The 19,475-nt window shown below is 35.3% G+C and overlaps 1 protein-coding gene across 7 annotated transcripts in view; it reads left to right on the top strand.

Moving 5' to 3' along the window:
- QKI (QKI, KH domain containing RNA binding) overlaps positions 1 to 19,475 on the top strand; it is a 144,544-nt gene that overhangs the window by 61,066 nt on the left and 64,003 nt on the right. The gene's annotated exons all lie outside the window — the stretch shown is intronic.

Raw genomic sequence — 19,475 nt, 5'->3', positions numbered from 1 at the left:
ATGTGGTATAACTAAAATTTTGAAAAATCTAAAATATTTCTTTTGATAAGATTTAAATGAAAACAGTCAAATGAATAACTTGAATGTATGTCAGCTCATTGGGAGAGTTAATAAACAGAAGAAGAAGGCTTATTAACTAGCCATATGAAACTCATTTTGGATTTCACCATTTTATATTGATCATAAGTTTTCTAGACGTTTTACTTTAAAGTGTATTGTTTCTGTTTTTTGTTTTTTTTCTCCTGCTAGTTCTTGTTTTTCCAGTTTAATTAATAAAGACGTAACCACTTTAAATATTGTTTTTAGGAAGGTTTTATTTCACTTGTTTTTTAAATCCAGTGATACTCTGAGGCAGAATACTTTTGAATTTCTGTTTGTATAAAAAAAGTTTGAATTAAAAAAAATAATCTAGATTCTGATTGCCAAGGATTAAACTTATTGTAAGGAAGGATTTCTTTTTTTATAACACATTGCCATGAAAGGGCTATAAAATGATAGACCTGTGGTCAGCTTATGTTGCCACGTGTGCATTGATAGAGTTATTTTGTGGAGCTCATGGAATGAACACCAGACCTAAAAGGTATCCTGACTTCATTCTGTTACGCTGCTTCTTGAGCTCCCCACCTCGTTTCATTAAAGTCTCCCATAAGCTAACTGGATCTCCATCATTTTCTCTCCCTACAGACAAACAATGATGTAGTAACTAAGAAGTTGGGGGAAAAAGTCCTCATTGATATTATCTTTTAATCTTACTATAAATTTTTCTTGTCACCTGAGTTTAAAGATACTTTGAGGCAAGCATGTGAGTTCCCTTTGAGTATATTTAGATGTTGTATTTAAAACATTTTTAATTAGGATTTTAAAAATTAACTTTTAGATTCTGAATCAACTGGGTGGCAATCTTGTATTGATTGCCATGCAATTTTCGTTTTGGTTTCCATCTTTGCATGGAAATTAGCTCTTAGTAAGTAGAGCTAATTTAATAGCCTCAGGACAATAAAATGAAGACTACTGAAGACTAATCTTCACCAAAAGATTAGTGTGTCCATTAATTAAACAAGTTATTCTTATCAGTCAATGAACAGAACATGTTTCTCTCTCCTTGCTTTTGCTAATTCTGTAGTCATGGCCTCCGTTTCCTCCCGTCATGCACTCTCACTGCGAGGGGGAGAGAGTAGATGTGCGTAGGGAGAAATCATGAATCCTCTGTCCAATTGGGGTTAAATTCGTAACCTGAACAACATCTCCTGTTTGTGGCAGGAGGACAAAATGGTTAGGAGAGTGAGCTCAGTGACCAGGTTGCTTAGGTTTCTGTCTTGGTTCTGTCACTTAGCAGCTTTGTGTGACCTGGGACAAATTACTTAATCCCTTTGTGGTGTATAAAATGGGACTAGTAATGCCACTTATCCTTTATGGTGGTAGTGAGAATTGAATTAGTCATAAAGCACTTAAACAGTTTTGGCGCATAGTAAATGATCAATTAATGTTAATGATTGTTAGGTTTTATCTTAAGACTATTTGATAGTTGTTTTGTTTCTCTGGTGGATGGTGTGTTCATATTCTGTCTTGTCTACTTTGTTCTTAACCACAAGTAGAAGCTGTTCACATATTTTATTTTCAATTTGTACTGCTGTCTACTGAAATTTAAAAAAGCTTACAGATTATACATATACCTGTAAGCAACAATATTGAAATAAGACACCAAAAATTTGGCTACAGATTGCATTTTTAGTTTTATTAAAAGCTACAGATGAACATACTTTGGGCATATCAAGTTAATTTGAATGGCCGCTTTATGTTTGATATTATGGTATATGGATTCTGTGAAGAATTTATAGATTTATAACACCAGAAGTGTCTTTTGTAATCTTAAGTCTGTTGCACCCAAGAAGTTAACCAAATCACCTTGGTTTAAGCTGTAGTTTATTCACTGAGCTCTTAACAATGTTAATAAAAGTGAAGTCAAAATGGAAAGTACTACCTTTTGTTAGTTGGCTGATAGTTTGAAAAAGATCCTAAACAAATGGAGACAAAAAGAAGGATTGATATAAGTAATAAGGCTGATTGAGGTGTATTTCAGGTGTTTCAAAGAAGTCATTTGGCTTTACGCTTTTCTGCAGAGTTGGCGATTTATGTAAAAGTGGAGGAAGCTAGAAAATAAATCTTAATTTACTGATTGCCCTAAAATATTACGATGGAAATGCTGTTTGCTGATCAGTATTCTTCACGAGACTGGTAAACTCAGTGAGGGCAAGGCATGTCAGTTCTATGGAGTATTTCCTTCATGGTTGATGAGTACCTGGCATAGAGTAGGGCCTGGAAAACATACCAGGGAAAGGCATACGTGTGTTGTTTAGGTAATAAATGGCAGGCATAGATGTCCTTCCTCTCGGACCCCCCGTAAAAGATTTGTAAACAGAGAAAATTATAAACCCTGTGTGCTTTTAATTCTTGTGGGAAGGTGGGCATTCATTCTCAGCATTCATTCTACTATATCATTCTAAGCTGCTGGTGCTGGTGTGACGCAAGGGAGTGAATATGCCACTTTAGTTTTCGTTCTCTTGGATTGATGTTACTTCAGCATTATGGATGGGCCCAACGGTGTTGATTTTTGAATATAAATACCCAGTGAAATGGTACTGAGTAACCTCGTGGAACCTAAGAGCAGGAACTGTCGTCAGACTTCCTGAGAGACTGTGGTCAGAGCTGGGAAAGCTTGTCCGCCAGGCAGCATGTGGCAGTGCTGATCCCTAGCAGGCCGACTGCACCTGTGTCTCGTGTTCAGTCTGGTAACAGGCCGTCGGCAGGTGAAACGCAGCTTTTTGTGCATAGCTGTTTTGATTCGCAGAGTGTGCTTTGTATCCTGCTTATTCTAAGTATTAGGTTGGTGCGAAAGTAGTTGCAGATTGAAAGGTTGAAAATAATTGCAAAAACCGCAATTCCTTTTGCACCAACCTAATACATACACTTAATTAGTCTGAGTTTTATTAGTCCCATTTTGGAAGAGGAAACTGAGGCCCAGGCAAGGTTGAGTAATTTGCCGAAGGTCAGATGTCAAAAAGCAGTCAAAATTTGGGCCTACATCCCGTATTCTATCCTGTGGTGTGCCGTCTTCTAATTATAAACCATTTATAAGAGTGACACCAACTTCAAAAATATTAGGAGAAATTGAATATTGAGTATTCTAAACGTTACTGTGACATCAATATGAGTTGTTTGTTTTTTATCACCAAAAAAATTTCTTCATGTCATCAAATATCTAGTCAGTGTTCATAGTTTCTCTTTCGTCTAATAAGTGTGCTCCTAAAACAGTTTGAATGGCACCAAACGCGGCTGTATGTATACTGCCTTTGATTGATAGAACTCTGCCGTCCTTCTCAGTCCCATCGCTCCTTGCAGGCTATTTGTAAAGGAGCTAAGTTATTTGTCCTGAAGAATTCCTGTGCATTTTGCTGATTGCATTTTTATGGTGGTGTTTAGCACTCTGTTCCTTGTATTTCTTGTAAATTGGTAGCGAGAAAGGTTTAATCACATTCAGAATTTCCTGCCCTCTTTTCCTCGTTTTCTTTCTTCCTTTTGAAAGACTATTTCACAAGTAGCGTTGTTGTGGCAGCACATAAAATCTAGGTTCTTCTTTGATTTCAGCAATCATTGTTGATTGGTTTTCAAGCTCTATTTCAGTAGGAGTTGCAAAATAGCTATATCCTGTTTTCTTCATTAATACTAGCTAGATTTACTTTTGTGACAGAAGCTGAATAAAGGCTCCGTTCTTTATTCACTAGTTTTACAACAGTAGTGAATTGGTTCGTAGGAATCCTCCAGAGGTGAAAAATGAGTGTTGTTTTCTTTTGAGTATCATTATGAATGCATTTAAACAGTTTTGATGTGTTTCAGTTCTTTGCAGTTAGTGTTTTTAACTAATGATTATGCTCTTTGGACTGTGGGAGCCTCTTCATGTTCACTTTACAAGTCCTTTTGACACCATCCCAGTAGTTGGCTAGTAACTTTGCTTTTTGCTGTGATATGACAGTCCAGGCTCATCTTGGAAGAAAGATTTCTTCCCCAGACTTGGAATCAGTTATTTCTTTAGGAAACCCTGGTTACTATTAGTGAAAAGTAGTATTTCAGGGCTGCATTCTGGGCTGTAGTGGTGTTCATTATTTGTAGACCTTTTCAACACAGAGATATTCTCTCTCTCATATAGATAAATTTTTACGAGTTCATTGTAGGAGGTATTCTCTCTCTCATATAGATAAATTTTTACAAGTTCATTCTCATTCAAAATCAAGACTCGTGTTTTATTTAATTGGTCTTGTATCTGTCTTTTCTTTCTTTCCTACTGAAAATCCTGATTCCTAGTGATACAAAATAATGATTCATTTACTTTATTCTAAAATTTATGAAACATCTCAGAACAATGCAAACACTACAACCAACAACATGGTCAGTGAAAACAATTTTTGTGCAGTTCTTGTTTGTAGGGTATATTTCACTTGAGGTACTAATTACTCTTAAAACTATAGTTTGTCGGAGTGTAACAGTTAATGCCATCATAGGGATCCACAGTCAGACTCATTTGTCGTACTTGGTTTTCTAGTTTTAAGAATTACTTAAATTATTTCCTGTTACTTATATAATAAAATGTTTATATGGTTCCAAAATCAAATGTACAAAACAGGAAATTTTCAGAGAAGCCTAGCTTTCATCCCTGGTTTCTTCTTTATTTCTCTCCTTGCCATTTGTTTAAATTTTTTAATGTAGTTTTTGGTTTATCTTTACATATCTTTTTTTGACATAAAAAATTACAGAAGTATGACAGTTGTGCGTTTTATATGTGTATAATTTCTCACTCAATTCATAGATCATTAATACTGTGTACCTTTCTACATTTTGTTTTATATATTTTTTTTACTTAACAGCATATTGTTGAGATCACTTAATGAGAGTATAGAGAAAGTCTATTTATTTTAATAACTTCACCATATTCCATTGTGTGAACATGCTACGAATTTTTCCAGCGTTCCCCCTATTGATGGGCACTTGGATTGATTCTAGCCTTGGCAGAGTGCTGCATTGAGTAGAAGCTTTTATAACATCTTTGCATGTACTTAATAGTTTTTGGTTAGAATTCTGGAAGTTGTATTGCAATATGTAGTTTTGCTAGCTAGAACTGAATTCCTCTTTCTAGGGGTGCTTGTTTTACTGTGAGCAGTGTATGAGAATACCAGTTTCTTAACAGGTTCGCCAGCAGATTTAAACTTTTACTGAGAGTGGTTCATAATGAGTATACCACTATAGATGTAGGAGAGAAGTTAATTATATGTAATTTATACCTTGAGCCAGGCAGTAAGACTTCATTCTCTTGTGGAATCCTTAGTTGAGAAAGGCTGTACCTTGTGAGAAATGTTTTTTTTTTTCCTGTCTACTCTATGTCCCTGTCTTATATCCCCGCCTCCCCCTGCCATTGGTACCTTTGACTCAATGCATTGGAGAGCAGGAACCTGCATAGATTCTCTCTTAAAGTGTTAATCTTACAAGTTGCATGCTTTACTGAATCTGATTGAATAGAGTAGTAATGAGAACAGAGCAGTAGCTTTAGAAGAGTGCTTATGAAAATTGTAGTATCATATAATCTGGTTTGGAAGGAAGTTATTAAAGCCATGGAGTCGCACCACCCTTGTGATATTTAATACTGTGATATTTTAATTCCTATACTGCAAATGGCTGTTCCTCAGTTTCCATTACTTCCTGTCAGTTAATTAAAAACGTTCTCAGGCAGCAAATGCCAGGGTTGCCCCCAAAATGTATATAACTGGTCACTTTGGTCAGTGCTGCTCAAGCAGTAGTCCGCTGTAATCAGAAGTGTCTGGACACTTATGGCAACCACTTTGAGCACCTCTCGTAATTGCAGAAGTCACATGTGACTTGTATTCATCTTTTGTTATCGGTATATATTATTACAATTTTAATGGTTTTTTCCTTTCTTAAAAATGTGTGTACATTTTTTTGGTATGCTCCGTATGTTGTGTCTGTGATTTTTTTTTTTTTTTTTTTGACTTCAGGGAGCTTTCACCCCTAGGAGACTGATGTGTTGACAATAAACTAATACCCGGTATGGTGAATGCTACAACAGGTGATGTACCTTGTGCTGTGGGAAGCCCAGGAAGTAACGAGTTCTTTTGCATATTGAGAGTTTCCAGGAAAGCTAGAGAGGATTGGACTGGAGCAGGAATTTACAAGACAGATGATTGGGATGGTCTTCTAGACATCAGAAATAGGATCAGCTAATGTATGTCATCATGCTGATGCTTGGCCTGTTGTATTGCAGTGGAAGTTACCAGGTGTGGGGGAGAAGAGGTGTAGGTATCTCAAGACACGGCTGGGTCTGAGGATACAGGGCCTTGAACACTATGTTAAAAGATTTTTTCTTTTTAATTTTGAAAGCAGTGTATTGACACTCTTATGTTTTATGATAAGAAATTACATATTGCTTTAAAAAGATAACTTTGTAGTAGTAGAGGGATGAGAGGAAGAAGGAAGAGACTGAAGGCCACAAATGACCAAGTTTTAGACAGCTGTGTTTAGAAAGTTCTTCCTTGTGTTGAGATAGAATCTGTATCTTTGAAACTTAAATCCTTTAAGCTTAATTCTACTTTGAATTCAAAACAAATATGTTCTCTTAACATTAGAGCCTTTGACAGTGCTTATATCCTAAAGGTATCCTACTCTAGCTGTAAACTAATTTCCAAGTAACTTTAGACTTTTTTTAATGTAATGGGACATGGCATTGAGTCAACCTCAAAAGTGATTGATTGCTTTTTTAAACAGTTTAAATCAGCACTTTTCAAATGATCTGCAATTAAAGACCATTACCAAAAAAAATTAATCTGTTGTAAACCAATCCCTTTTGTAAAATCTAATGAAATTATCAGAGGAATGTTTTTTTTTAAAGATATAAATTTAACCCTATTTAAAACTTTTTATGTCAACTGACACAATTATCCATTCTGAATACTGTCAAGTTTCTTCAGTGCTCTTGATTTCTGTACTTGCAGGTGTACTTCAGCAGCACTGGTTTCCGTGCCAGCTTGTGGCAGAGTCTGCTGGCTCAGAACTGTGCTCTAGCTCTAGGGTGGCCCCTCTTCGTGCACTGTTGTTCCTACTTCTCACCCCTCATTTTTGTTGTATGTGTTTTAACATAAAATTCATTTTAGACTATTGACTTTTTTGTTCTCTTTCTGGTTACATGTTCATTGTGGGCTCAAGTGACTTAGCCTTGTTTTGAGAAGCAGAGTATAAAGCAGTACCATAGAAATGCAGTGTTCATTTCAGATTTGATAGTGTTTCCGTACACTGTTGTGGCGTGATCACTGCTTTGGCCACATTGTTAAGAAAGCTCGGAAGGACTTGAAACAAAAATTCTACTATTATTTATTAAAATTTGAGACACTCTGAGGGATAAAAAGATGGATCCAATGAAAATAAATCTTTGTTTTCATTAGTAAAGCAACACTTTAAGTAACCTGTAAAACTTAAGCTAATTACTCTGCCATAGATCTAATACCAAGATGAGTTAATTGTCCATGTCTAATGAAATGAGACATGAGTTTCAGGGAAAAGGGAGAGTCCATTTTAGCACTAGATGCTGTTAATGAGCCTCTTAAAATTAAGTCTTGATTGGATTGCAGTCAATTTAGTTAAGGAATATTTGAACACCTTGTAGTTGTGTTGTATATTACAAATTTTCTTCTAAAGGGTTCAGTTCTCTGCTGACAGAATTAGTAGTATGTTACTTGTGTATACATCATGCTACATCAGTTGATTTTCTTTTTCAGAATCCTTTAACAAGGAACTTCGATTCGAAATTTTTTTTCAGCCATATTAATGACAAATAATTAGGCTGTTTCACGAGCCTAGTGAGCCATCCTATTCTATCCTAGCTTGTTTTTCTATTTACTCCTTCAGTTATGAAAGATCACCATTTAAAGAAATTACACTGCTGCTCTTTTTATTTTAAAACAAGTTAATTTATATTTTAAATCATACGTAATTGTTAAATCCTTTGCTTTTAAAGACATGCAATTCTTAATTTTTTTAATAAGATTTTATTGGGGAAGGGGAACAGGACTTTATTGGGGAACAGTGTGTACTTCCAGGCCTTTTTTCCAAGTCAAGTTGTTGTCCTTTCAATCTTAGTTGTGGAGGGTGCCGTTCAGCTTCAAGTTGTCCTTTCAGTCTTAGTTGTGGAGGGCGCAGCTCAGCTTCTGGTCCAGTTGCCGTTTCTAGTTGCAGGGGGCACAGCCCACCATCCCTTGCAGGAGTCTAGGAATTGAACCGGCAACCTTGTGGGTGAGAGCCCACTGGCCCAAGTGGGAATCGAACCGGCAGCCTTCGGAGTTAGGAGCATGGAGCTCTAACCGCCTGAGCCACCTGGCCGACCCTTAATTTTTTTTAAGCCACAAGTTGTCATAGGGCCAAGATGATATCACAGCCTGTGGGTCCAAAAACATAAAAACTGTGAATATCATCATAATTGAAATGATTCATTTTGTGACTTATTTGATACTTAGAAAACAGTAAATAGAAATTATGGTTGATAGTTGGGAATGTTTTAAAAAGATCTTCATAAGTTTTTTAACAAAGTTTTGGCCAATCCAACTACCTTCTAAGTATAGAGACCTAATCACTTTGTGTAGAAAATATTTTTAGGAGTCTGATGTAAAGAGTTTTATTTTCATCTTTGTAACTAATAAGATTAATTTCTGACTAGTAACTTGTGCTCATTTAAATGATGAGATTATTGACTAGTAAACAAGTGAGTACATGGAAGTATAAGGACACTTGAAGATGTGTAATAGGACCAAGCAGTTACAGCAGCAAGTGCTTTAAAATGTTTAAGCTTTTAAACATTTGAGAAGTCTAAACTTGTTACGACTTAAAAAGGGGTCACAACCTTAAAAGAAGTCACAAGTAGTTAAAGCAAATGATCTTTGCAAAATAATTTTTTTCTTAATTATAAAAACCTTTCTTGTTTAGTGTAGAAAAAAATTAGACAATACTGGTATTTTTTTTAAATCATCATCTCCATTTAGAGGTGTTATTTATTTGTTGATATATATTTTGAAACAATGTTTTTGTGACCTGATTTATTTTACTCAAGAGTATTATATCTGTCTATGACCATAAAAGACCATATGTACTTTTTAAATTAATTGTTTTTTCTATGAAAATGTGAAAAACGTGTACATATCATTAGGATAAATATATGGAAGTGTTTTGGCAAATGTACGTACCTGCCACATAGTTAGTACTCAGTAAATAATGTGTTGAAGTGGAGGAAGGTTTTGTCTTTTAATTTTGCTTATAATTATTGTACTTAAATAATCAACTAAACAGTCAAACTATATTTTGTTGTGGTTTTCTGGAGTCTTTAGTGTCAGACTCAGAGACTTTTTCAGTCCCCAGTAGTTTATGTAGATATTTGCTATTTTCTATTGTTATATTTTATTTATTCGGTTAAATCTTAACTTTACAAATCATTTCCTTGTATAGGGTAAGATTGGAAATGCCATTCTTAATTATTTCTTTTTAGAAAACAACTTTAATGACAAGACATTTTAATTGCTTTCGATGATTGTATACCTTACTGTTTTCAATATGTGAAATGTGAAATTTAAATTTTTGAAATTCTTAATTTAGTAGCAATTTTTTTTTTTTTTGACTTAAGAAATTGTGTGTGTGTGCATGTGCAGTGATTCAGTTTCTGGAGGAACTGGCTCTTACTGAATAGGTAAGAACTTACCCAGGAAGTTTATTTTGTCCAGATACATTATATTAATTACCTAATGATCTAGGAAAAGAAGGGTAATATTTTTTTTTGTTTTTTGTTTGTTTGTTTGTTTAATCTGTAGTGTTTCTAAATCACATTACCCTCATGTTTTGATAGCATGCTAAGTTTTTCTTCTCAGTACAGTTCTTCGGCAGGGTGACATTAAGTTTTATTCTGCTCAAGACACTTTAGCTGCGCTTATTGTCTGGGTGTAGTTTTTAATAGTATCTCTGTTCACTGATAGTGTCCTGGTTTGGGTGACAAATCACAGTCACCCTCAGATTTGGCACCGGTTTTGTGTTTATTCAACTTTTTTCTACAAAACAACATCGCTATTAAATCTACTTTTGTATTGGGTATCACGAGATTTGTTACGGAATGAAACTGTGGCCTTAGGAAAATTTTGATATGAAATTAAAATGTTACCTTTAATATGTCAGTTTCAAAGTGCTGCTGCTCTTTGAATGAGAACTTAGCCTTTATACTTGGAGAAAATAAGTTATGGAAGAAATGTGTATACCAGAGAAACATTCTGTCCTCTGGTACTTCATGTCATGCGTATTTATAGGACCTGATTCTTGTTCTTTACTAGTTTGCTTTCACCAGCAGCCGAAGTGCAAAACTACATACTTGGGACTTTTATCCATATTCATGCACATGTAGGATTTACTTTGGACCGGTGTGCCGTAGGTGGGCCACGCCTAGCCTGGTGCGGCGAGTGCATTTCATTGGCAGGAAACATGTGAGTGCTGTCAGACTCGTCACTTTTGTGGAATTAGTTTTTGATGAAATGATTAGATGAAAAAGAAAAACACTTCATCAGGCTGGAAAAGAAGACTAGGTTCCGTTGTGACATTAAGTGCCAGTCTTGATGAAAATCTTTGAAGCAGTGTTAGTAGCGTCATCATGCCCAACCAAACGTGGTTTTGTTTCATCATCACCAACAATGTACATTTAATTTACCTGGCAAATAATACCGCTAAGTCCACTATCTCCTTCATACAGTGTTATTTTGGAGTATCTTCTATTTTGTCAATGCTGTCTCATCAGCTTCTAAAAAATGAAGCCATTCTTACTGCCCCTACGCATGTTTATTCGCATGCTTTCTCCCACCTAAAATAGCCTCCTACTTTTCAAAGTTTATTAAATAATTTAGTAAGTTTTTTCCCCCTACTCTGGGACAAAACTGGGAGGTTCTTGTTCTCATAGAGCTTAACTTAGAGAGGAAGACAGAAAATAGGTAAGTAAATGAACAAGACCGTTTTCGATAGTGGTAAGTGCCATGAAAAGAATAACATGAGGTGCTATGTGTCATCAGTGTGGAGTGCTTTTAACTATGGTGGCCAAGGAGGGGCTGTGTGAGGAGATGACACCTAACCTCTGACAAGGGGGTGCAAAGGCACTCAGAGCAATGAGATTGAACTGGCCAAGGAATGACAAGGTCACTGTGGGTGGAGAAGAGTGGCAAGAAATGGTGGAGTGGTATTCTCTGTCCATATCCCTCTGTGCAGTGTGGGAAGGTGTTTGACTTTTGCTGGAAGGCAGTGGAGGGTTTGAAGCAGGATTGGCATGATCTGACCCTTTTTTAAAAGAATTGTCTCGACACAATTAGAGAATGGATTGTAAAAGGGTGTGTGTGGGGATGTGGGTAAGAGTTGAAGCAAGGGGATTTGTGACTAGGTGCTTGCACTTAACGGAGATGGGAGAGGTGGCGTATGGCGGCGGCGGTGTGGACTCCGAACTTGCTTCCAGATTCACTGTATTCCAGCGCTGTCAGCATTCTTCATTCAGCCTTTGCTACTCTTCCTTCGCTGCATTTCCAAAGCACTTGTTCTGTAGATATACACTTTAATCTTTAATTATACTATTTGTTTCTGTTTCCTTACCCAGGCTGCATTCTCCAAGAGCAATAATTTATATTTTTGATTTGTTCAATGAAGTGTGGACATAAATGGTGCCCATTAAAAAATTACATTCTTTTACCACAGAATTTTTGTCAGCCAGCTTCCTGAATTTTCCAAAGCATAGGAGCATTGAATAGATAACGCAGGAGAAACACTTGAAAAATGTACTTAAGTATAAATAACTGACACATGACAAGTGAACAAAAAACAAAAAGACAAAGAAAAAGCCAACAAGGCACTTTGTAATAAGGCAATTGAATAAGACTTGAAGTTTAGAAGCAAAGTTGAAATTTAAAGCCTAAAAGTAAAATTAATTGCCAGGATAGAGACCGTATGTGAGTACATTCTGCAGGAATATTAGTGGCCATCTTAGTTTTTCAAGTCACGCCCACAGAAGAACATCAGATAACAGTTTTGATCTTCAAGAGCACACGTTTTTACTCCCCTCCCCTCCAGAATATACATGATTCTTCTCCACACAAACACCTGCAAATAGCTTATAAAACCCATAAAGTAAAATGAAAAGAGTGTCTCAGGTAAATAGTTGGAATATTTAGGAATACTTGGCAATATGTTTTAATCTGTTAACAATGGGTGTCATTTAATAGAAGGTTTTAAATTGTATGTTTAAAAAAATTACAACAAATTTCTCAACAAGCCTTGAAGTAACCCTAAACAATGTGAATTGGGGTGCATTTTTTTCTTTGTCCAATCACTGTGTCTCCCCATCCTGCACACAAATACACATGAACTAGGTTGGCAAGAGGAATTTATTCCAGAGATATGTTTTGAATGTTTTTAACATTTTAAAAAACTCAGGGCATTTGAGGCAGAGATAGTTTTTAGACAATAGCTGTTTAATGAGTTGCTTGTATATACAAGAGGAGAGAATGGGCCTGATTGCTCACAATCTGATGTTTGAAAAAGTATTTTTCCGGATCTCATGCATTTGCATATCTAATTGCTGTGTAATCAAAACTAAGTGAACTGTAACTACTTGAAACTAAAATGAAAGGCAATCAGCTGTTCTGGGAGGAGGGGAAACCCCTTTGCATGCAAGTTGGCCTGGATATGAGCATTACACTCTGCTTGTGTTTAATTATAGGTGTCTGGCTGAGCTGTCAATGTATGCTTGTGTAATCCTGAGGAGAATGTGACCCTGAAACACCAGCTCTGCCTGCATTGTGGTAACAGGCATTGGCTTTGACAGAGTTAGCATTCGTTGTGTGTTTTGGTGATAAGGGATTGTGCCAGAATGGCTGGTAATTACCTGCTTTGTTTGATATGGAAAAGTAGTGGTTCCACACTTTTCTTCTTACCAGTGACAGCACTCAATTAAAACGTGTTTTAAGCAGCCATAATGCCTTCGTTTATCAGTTGGGAAGACATGATGAGGTGAAGAAAATTAACCTGACTTTCCAGCTGTTTTTGGGTAGCTTTGTTTTTGCTAGATCTTTTGAGAATAGAAAACTACCCCAAGATGTGCCCTTTAGGCTTCAATAGACTTTAAATTTTTATTTTATTCTTGCTGCCTTGTAAAAGAGTTAAGAGAGATATTCTTAATATTCTTAAATCTCATTTGGAAGTTTTTTAGCCACTGATTAGCAGAGTTTCAGGCTAGTGAAAGTTTTTTTTATATTTTACTCTTCTGAATTTCTAAATCGAACGCAAGTTTAAAGTTTTAAATTTCAGTGGTTTTTTTTTTTTTTTGGTTTTCTTGTCAAATATGTAAATTACCTGTTTGTTTGGTATCAATTCACTTTCCTATTTGGGTCCTTAATATGTGTAATTCAGGTAATGGAATAACAGCTAAGGACTGCTGTGGGAAGATTACAGGTAATGTGTAGAAAGGGTGTAAAAGCATATACCCATTCTGTGTGCTGTTTCATGCTACTCGACTCAGTGCCAGTTCTTTTAATGTTTGTTTCTGAAATATTTTCCTTTTGAAAATCTATTTATAATGTATACAGTAAACTGCCAACATGTATGTTTTTCTGTGCTCCGCCTCTGTCAGGCACTCCGAGCCAATGAATACTTGTATGCAGAGTGGAAAACACACCCATATACACATCTCAGCATAACGCGTCACATCACAGTTCTGCGTTGTGTGTCCTTTACTCTGCTTTGATCTCTCTGCCATTTGTTCTTTGTCCTTGAAATTACTTTTGACCTACAACACATGCTAATGAAAGATGTAAGTTACAGTTTTGAATACTATACTGAATGACAAAATGAGAGTTTTAATGAGAGTTCCTGGTAGCTTCAGGAAAGAAAACTAACAGATGCTAACGGTCAGCAGGGATATGTGTGTGGCCTGGGAGAATTGACCAAAGATAGCTGGAAAAAACAGGATTTGGAAAGTACTGAATCATTATATTAGTCAAAATGGTGAGGGGCAGAGAAACATTTTCAGTGTTTTAATAAATCCAGTGTATAAATTACATTTAAAAGCAATGTACTTTGCTATCATAGTTAGCCTGTATGGAACTTAGGAGTAGAGATGATTTTATTGTATTAAAAACTGGACATCTAAGCTCCTAACATTTTGAAGAAAATAATATTTGCAGTCATACCCAAAATTTTTATATTACTTACTGTTAAGGTATGGAAGGAAGTAGGGTAGACATTATTGGTTTATAGCAATTTCTTCTTAAGGTTTATTTTGGAAATGCAAGGTCAGTTAAGTTGGGATTTTTTAATAAAATACTAATCGAATACTAATCTTTGGGGGAGGCAATTGGAAAATACTTTTGAACTTACTAAACTTATATATATATAAATCTAAAGTTGCTTCTTGATCGTTTAAACTCAGACTAAGGAGCCCATTCAGCCTGGGACCAAAGTTAAAATAAAGCACTAGGATTGAACAAAGCACTAGGATTGAACAAAGTGTTCAGCACTTAGATGAAACTTTATGATTTCTTTAGGAACTCTTGATATTTGTGCCCTCTTAAAGGTTTTGTGCTTCAAAAGGAACTCCAGTGTATTTCGAATTTAATAGAAAAAAAGATTATTCTATTAGGGTGAACTTTGAAATTTATATTGTCATTGTCATTTTAAATGTAACTTTATATGTAAATTCACTAATGTTTCCTCCCATTTTAAAAAGCTTATTACTTTTGAATCCAAATACTTTTCAGCTTTATTTAAAAAACACCGCTTATTTTTCTTGGCCTTTGGAAAATTGTTTCCTAATAATTTGAGAAATAAGTTTTATATTTTAATAAACTTCATTGAGAAAAAGTTATCCGAGAATTTAGTTTTTGTGAGGTTTTCCCAATTGAGTTGACATTTCTGTTGTTGGTCTGGTTACATTAATGTAGTTGAAGCATTAATGTATAAAACTATGTAATTGAGGGATCAATCATAAAATCTGAGTGTATGAGAGTTTTATGGTTAAAGAAAACCCTAAACCTTTTAAAGGGCATGTGTAGCTACAGGAAGTTTCATTGTGCGGATGAGGAAGAATACCCTTTTAAATCACATTATTTGTGATCTCTACAAAGTTTCCAAGTGCCTAACCTATGTTTTAGATCCTATTTGTCTCTTTTAAATCCTTTCTAAGTCTCAGACAGTATATTCAGACTAAGTTGTTTCTCACTCCACTGATCCCATACATAGCCCTATCTCCATGAAAGCACTTCGCATCGTGTTTGGTTGATTACAGAGGTATTTAAGAATGGTGACTTAATCTTCTCGGTAATGAGCACAGTGCCTGGCACATTGGAAACATTTAGGAATGCTTCATTAATGTGACCCTTCATCGCTGGAGCTCTTCATTTCTAATGTTGAATTAATTTTCTATTTGAATACATAATTTTAGTTCTTTCATTGTTGTGTTTTAAGATTTATATTGCCCAGTAGCCATGTTGGTCAATGTATATGAATTTTTTCCGCCTGTGAACCAGAAGCACAAAGCTATAAGCGAGGACTAAATGGAAGATTCACTCAGTTCTGGGATGATTAAGAGCTAGATGGCCAGGAGTTTCACAGAAGTAAACTGGGCTTTGGGGTGGGCTAAGCCACTTAGGAATAGAGGCTAAAAGCTGTGACTGCCACCTACGAAATGTTCCTGGTGGCCAAAAGAAGGAGAGATAGTATTGTAACTAGAACTAGGGCCAAGCTGCCTGTTGATCCGAATACTGGGTTATTGCTGTCCTAGGGAAAAATGAGCTTCGAAATGACTCGAGGCCTTCTGTTTTCAGTAATGAATTAATAAATTCATATCAGACTGACTGGCCTGCACAGAGTTCTACAAGGTCCACAGCACTGGGGAATGAATACAAGCAGAGCTAGAATGGAGTTAGCCCTTTAGCCCTTGGGGGAGGGAAGTTTATACAGTGAATGCTGGTTTTCTGTGTTTTTGTTGTTGTTGTTGTTTTTAGGAGGACACAACTCACAGTGGCCCATACGGGGATTGAACCAGCAACCTTGGTGCTACCAGCACTGCACTCTAACCAGCTGAGCTAACCGGCCACCCCCAGTGAATGCGGTTTGAAGCATAGTAGACGGCACTAATTCCAACTAGGGGGAAATCCCTGTTGTTGGAAAAAGTGGAATCCAGGAAGGAAAAGAGACAGAAGGAATCCCAGATTCTAGCTGACTCCTGAATCACACACATGCAGAACAGCCTTAAAGGATCTTAGCTACAGATTTGAACTGAGACTAGACTTGGCACCAGCGAAACAAAGTTCGTTCTGAATTGAGTCAAGACAATGACCTACTAAAAATAAAAATAAGCCCTTAAAAGAAAACAATCCAAAATCAGCATACAGTTCAAAAGTGAAACCTGAAAATGAATCACATTCTCAAAATAAAATCAACTGATACCAACTTCCAGATGTTGGAACTATCAAAATATGTATTGTAGCTGTTATAATGATTCTCATAGAGAAGACAAAATACAAAAAGATAGGAAATCCTAGCAGAGAAATAGAAACTGTAAAAAAAGAACCAAAATGGAAATTTTATAACTGAAAATAGAATACCTGAAATAATAATGTTACTGGATGAATTTAACTGCTGAGGAAGGAGTATGCAAACTTAAAGATAGAGCAATAGAAACTATCATTGTAAATAACAGGAAGAGAAACAATTGAAGTAACAGAGTAATAGCGTGTCAAGTGGTCTAAGGTGTATTTGGAGACTCAGAAGAGAGAGCAAGTAAGACAGAAAAGTACTTGAAGTAATGGCACAGAATCTCACAAACTTGTTGAAAGATATACATTTACAGATTCAAGATGCTCATAATACAACAACCAGAATCAACACAAAGGAGGCCACACTGTGTTACATTAGAGTAAAAACAGCCAGTCTTGAAAGCAGCAAGACAAAAATGATATGTTATGTACAGAGGAACCATGATACAATTAGTGGCTGACTTATCAGAAAGCAGGGTGGCCAGAAGAAAGCAAAATATCTTTTAAATGCTACAAGACAAAAATTGTCAACCTGAATTCTATAACCGTTGACAGCATCTTCAAAATGAAGATGAAATAAAGCCATTTTAAAATAAAAGACAACTCAAAGAATTCATTCCCAGCAGACCTGCATAACAGAAATACTAAAGGGGAATTTTTCAAGCAAAAGAGAAATGAGAGCAGATAGAAAGTTGGTACCTAAAAATGATGAACACCAGTCAGTAATGGTAAATCTCTAGGTAAATAGAAGACTTTTTTTGCAGGGATGGGGAGGTTCTGTTTTCTGTCTTAATTTCTTTATAATACATATGACTGCTGGGAGGGGGCATTGTCCCCTGGAGTTTTTAACCTATGCATGTGTAAATACGCACCTATATGGTTACGAGATTTCTACATATGAAGTGGTAAAATATTAATCGTTAAGTAGACCTTGGAAGTGGTAGTGATTTATATTTAATCACTGGAGCAACCACTGAAAACAATGCAAAGGAGTACAAGTAAAAAGACACTAAGAAAAAGTAAAATGGAATTATACAATATATTGAAATAGTATATTTTTAAAAGTTGGGAAGGGAAAAAGTGGAACGAAAACAGAGGCTACAAATAGAAAATCAGTGATAAAGTTGGTAGGCCCAAACCTAATCTTATCGATATTACATTAAATAGCAATGGAAAAAAATACTTCAATGAAAAAGCAGAGACTATCACATGGATTTAAAAGTAAAAAAACCCCGGCTATATAATGTGAAGTATATAGCCATACCTATAGTTATACTAAACTATAAAGTTTCTCAACAAGAGAAAATTTAAATGGAAAGGTAGAAGTAGATTGAAAGTAAATAGATGGGAAAAGATATATCAAAAAACAGTAAACAGAAGGTTGGAATGGTGTAATATCAGATAAAATAGATTTCAAGAGAAAAAATTATATCAGGTAAAATGGGTATTTTATAATGACAGAAATCAATTTAGCAGAAAGATAAAACAATCAAATGTTCACTTAATGCAGTCATGTAATAACTCAATATAGTCACTTAATACATGAAATGAATTGACTGAACTTAAGGCAGGAATCGACAGTTCCACAATCAAATTGATATTTTAACACAACTCTATCAGCAATGGATAGAATGAGATAAAAAATCATTAGAGACTTAGAAGATTTGAACATTATCAGCCGCCCTGACCTCTTTGGTGTTTATAAAACATAATACCTAACAAATTCACTTTTTTTTTTTCAAAATGAAACATATACTGTGTCATAAGGTGGAAAATACTGAAGTTATACAGAGTATGAGCTCTGTCCAAAATGGAATTAAACCCCAAATATTTGGAAATTGAACAACATACTTTTATGTATTCCACTGATCATGCGATGTCTCAAGAGACATTAGAAAGTATTTTTCACTAAATGATAATGAAAATACAACATAAAATTTGTGAGATGAAGCTAAAGCAGTGTTTACAGGAAAACTCTATTTGCAGACTTCCTGGCTGTTTCTAGAAAATCCTAAGTTATATGAAAGGTCAGTACAGCAAGAAGAGATTATGATCTTAAATTTATAGATAACCAAATAGCATAGGTTAAAGTTATATAAAGTAAAAATTGCCAGATGTAAAAGAAGAAAAACACAAATCCACAATCATAATTTTAAGGTAACTCTGAATAACTGATAGAACAAGGACACAAAATCTCAATAAGAATATAGAGGATCTGGGCAACACAACTCACAGACCTGACCTAATTTACCAAAGAAGAACATTGTACCTAACGATGGCGTAATTCATTTTTTTAAAGTCACGTGGAACATTTTGCCAGATTGGCTGTGTGCTGGGCCTGTAAAACCTCAGCAGAGTTTAGTAGTCTAAAATATTCAGTGTGCTGCAATCACAGTGGAATTTGAGCTGGAAGTTAAAAATGAGGTACATTTTAAAGTAAAGATCTAGAAGGAAAGTAAAGTAGATCACAACAAAGAAAAAAGGAAAACAAAGCAAAACTTAATAAATAAAAAACATACTAATTATTGATTCCAATAAAAGATGTTTGTAAATTCACAAAGTAGATAAACTTATAGAAAATTGATTAAGAAAAACAAAGCAAAACTGAATTTGATGTCATTGATTATAGCACCATTATTTTATATACTGCCAAGGGAACAAAAGCAACCAAATAAAATGACACAAAACTTGCCTAGAATTTGTAATTATATATAGATTTACTTAGTCCTGTCTTCATTATATTCTGTTATATATATTCTGTTAAAAGGGAAACATAAGTGTAATTCATTTCTGAGACCTTCTCAGAGAGGTCTTTTATCAGCT

This window comes from Rhinolophus hipposideros (genome assembly GCF_964194185.1).
Source record: "Rhinolophus hipposideros genome assembly, chromosome: 3".
In the NCBI taxonomy this organism is placed as follows: domain Eukaryota; kingdom Metazoa; phylum Chordata; class Mammalia; order Chiroptera; family Rhinolophidae; genus Rhinolophus; species Rhinolophus hipposideros.
This window is presented reverse-complemented; position numbering and strand designations above follow the sequence as displayed.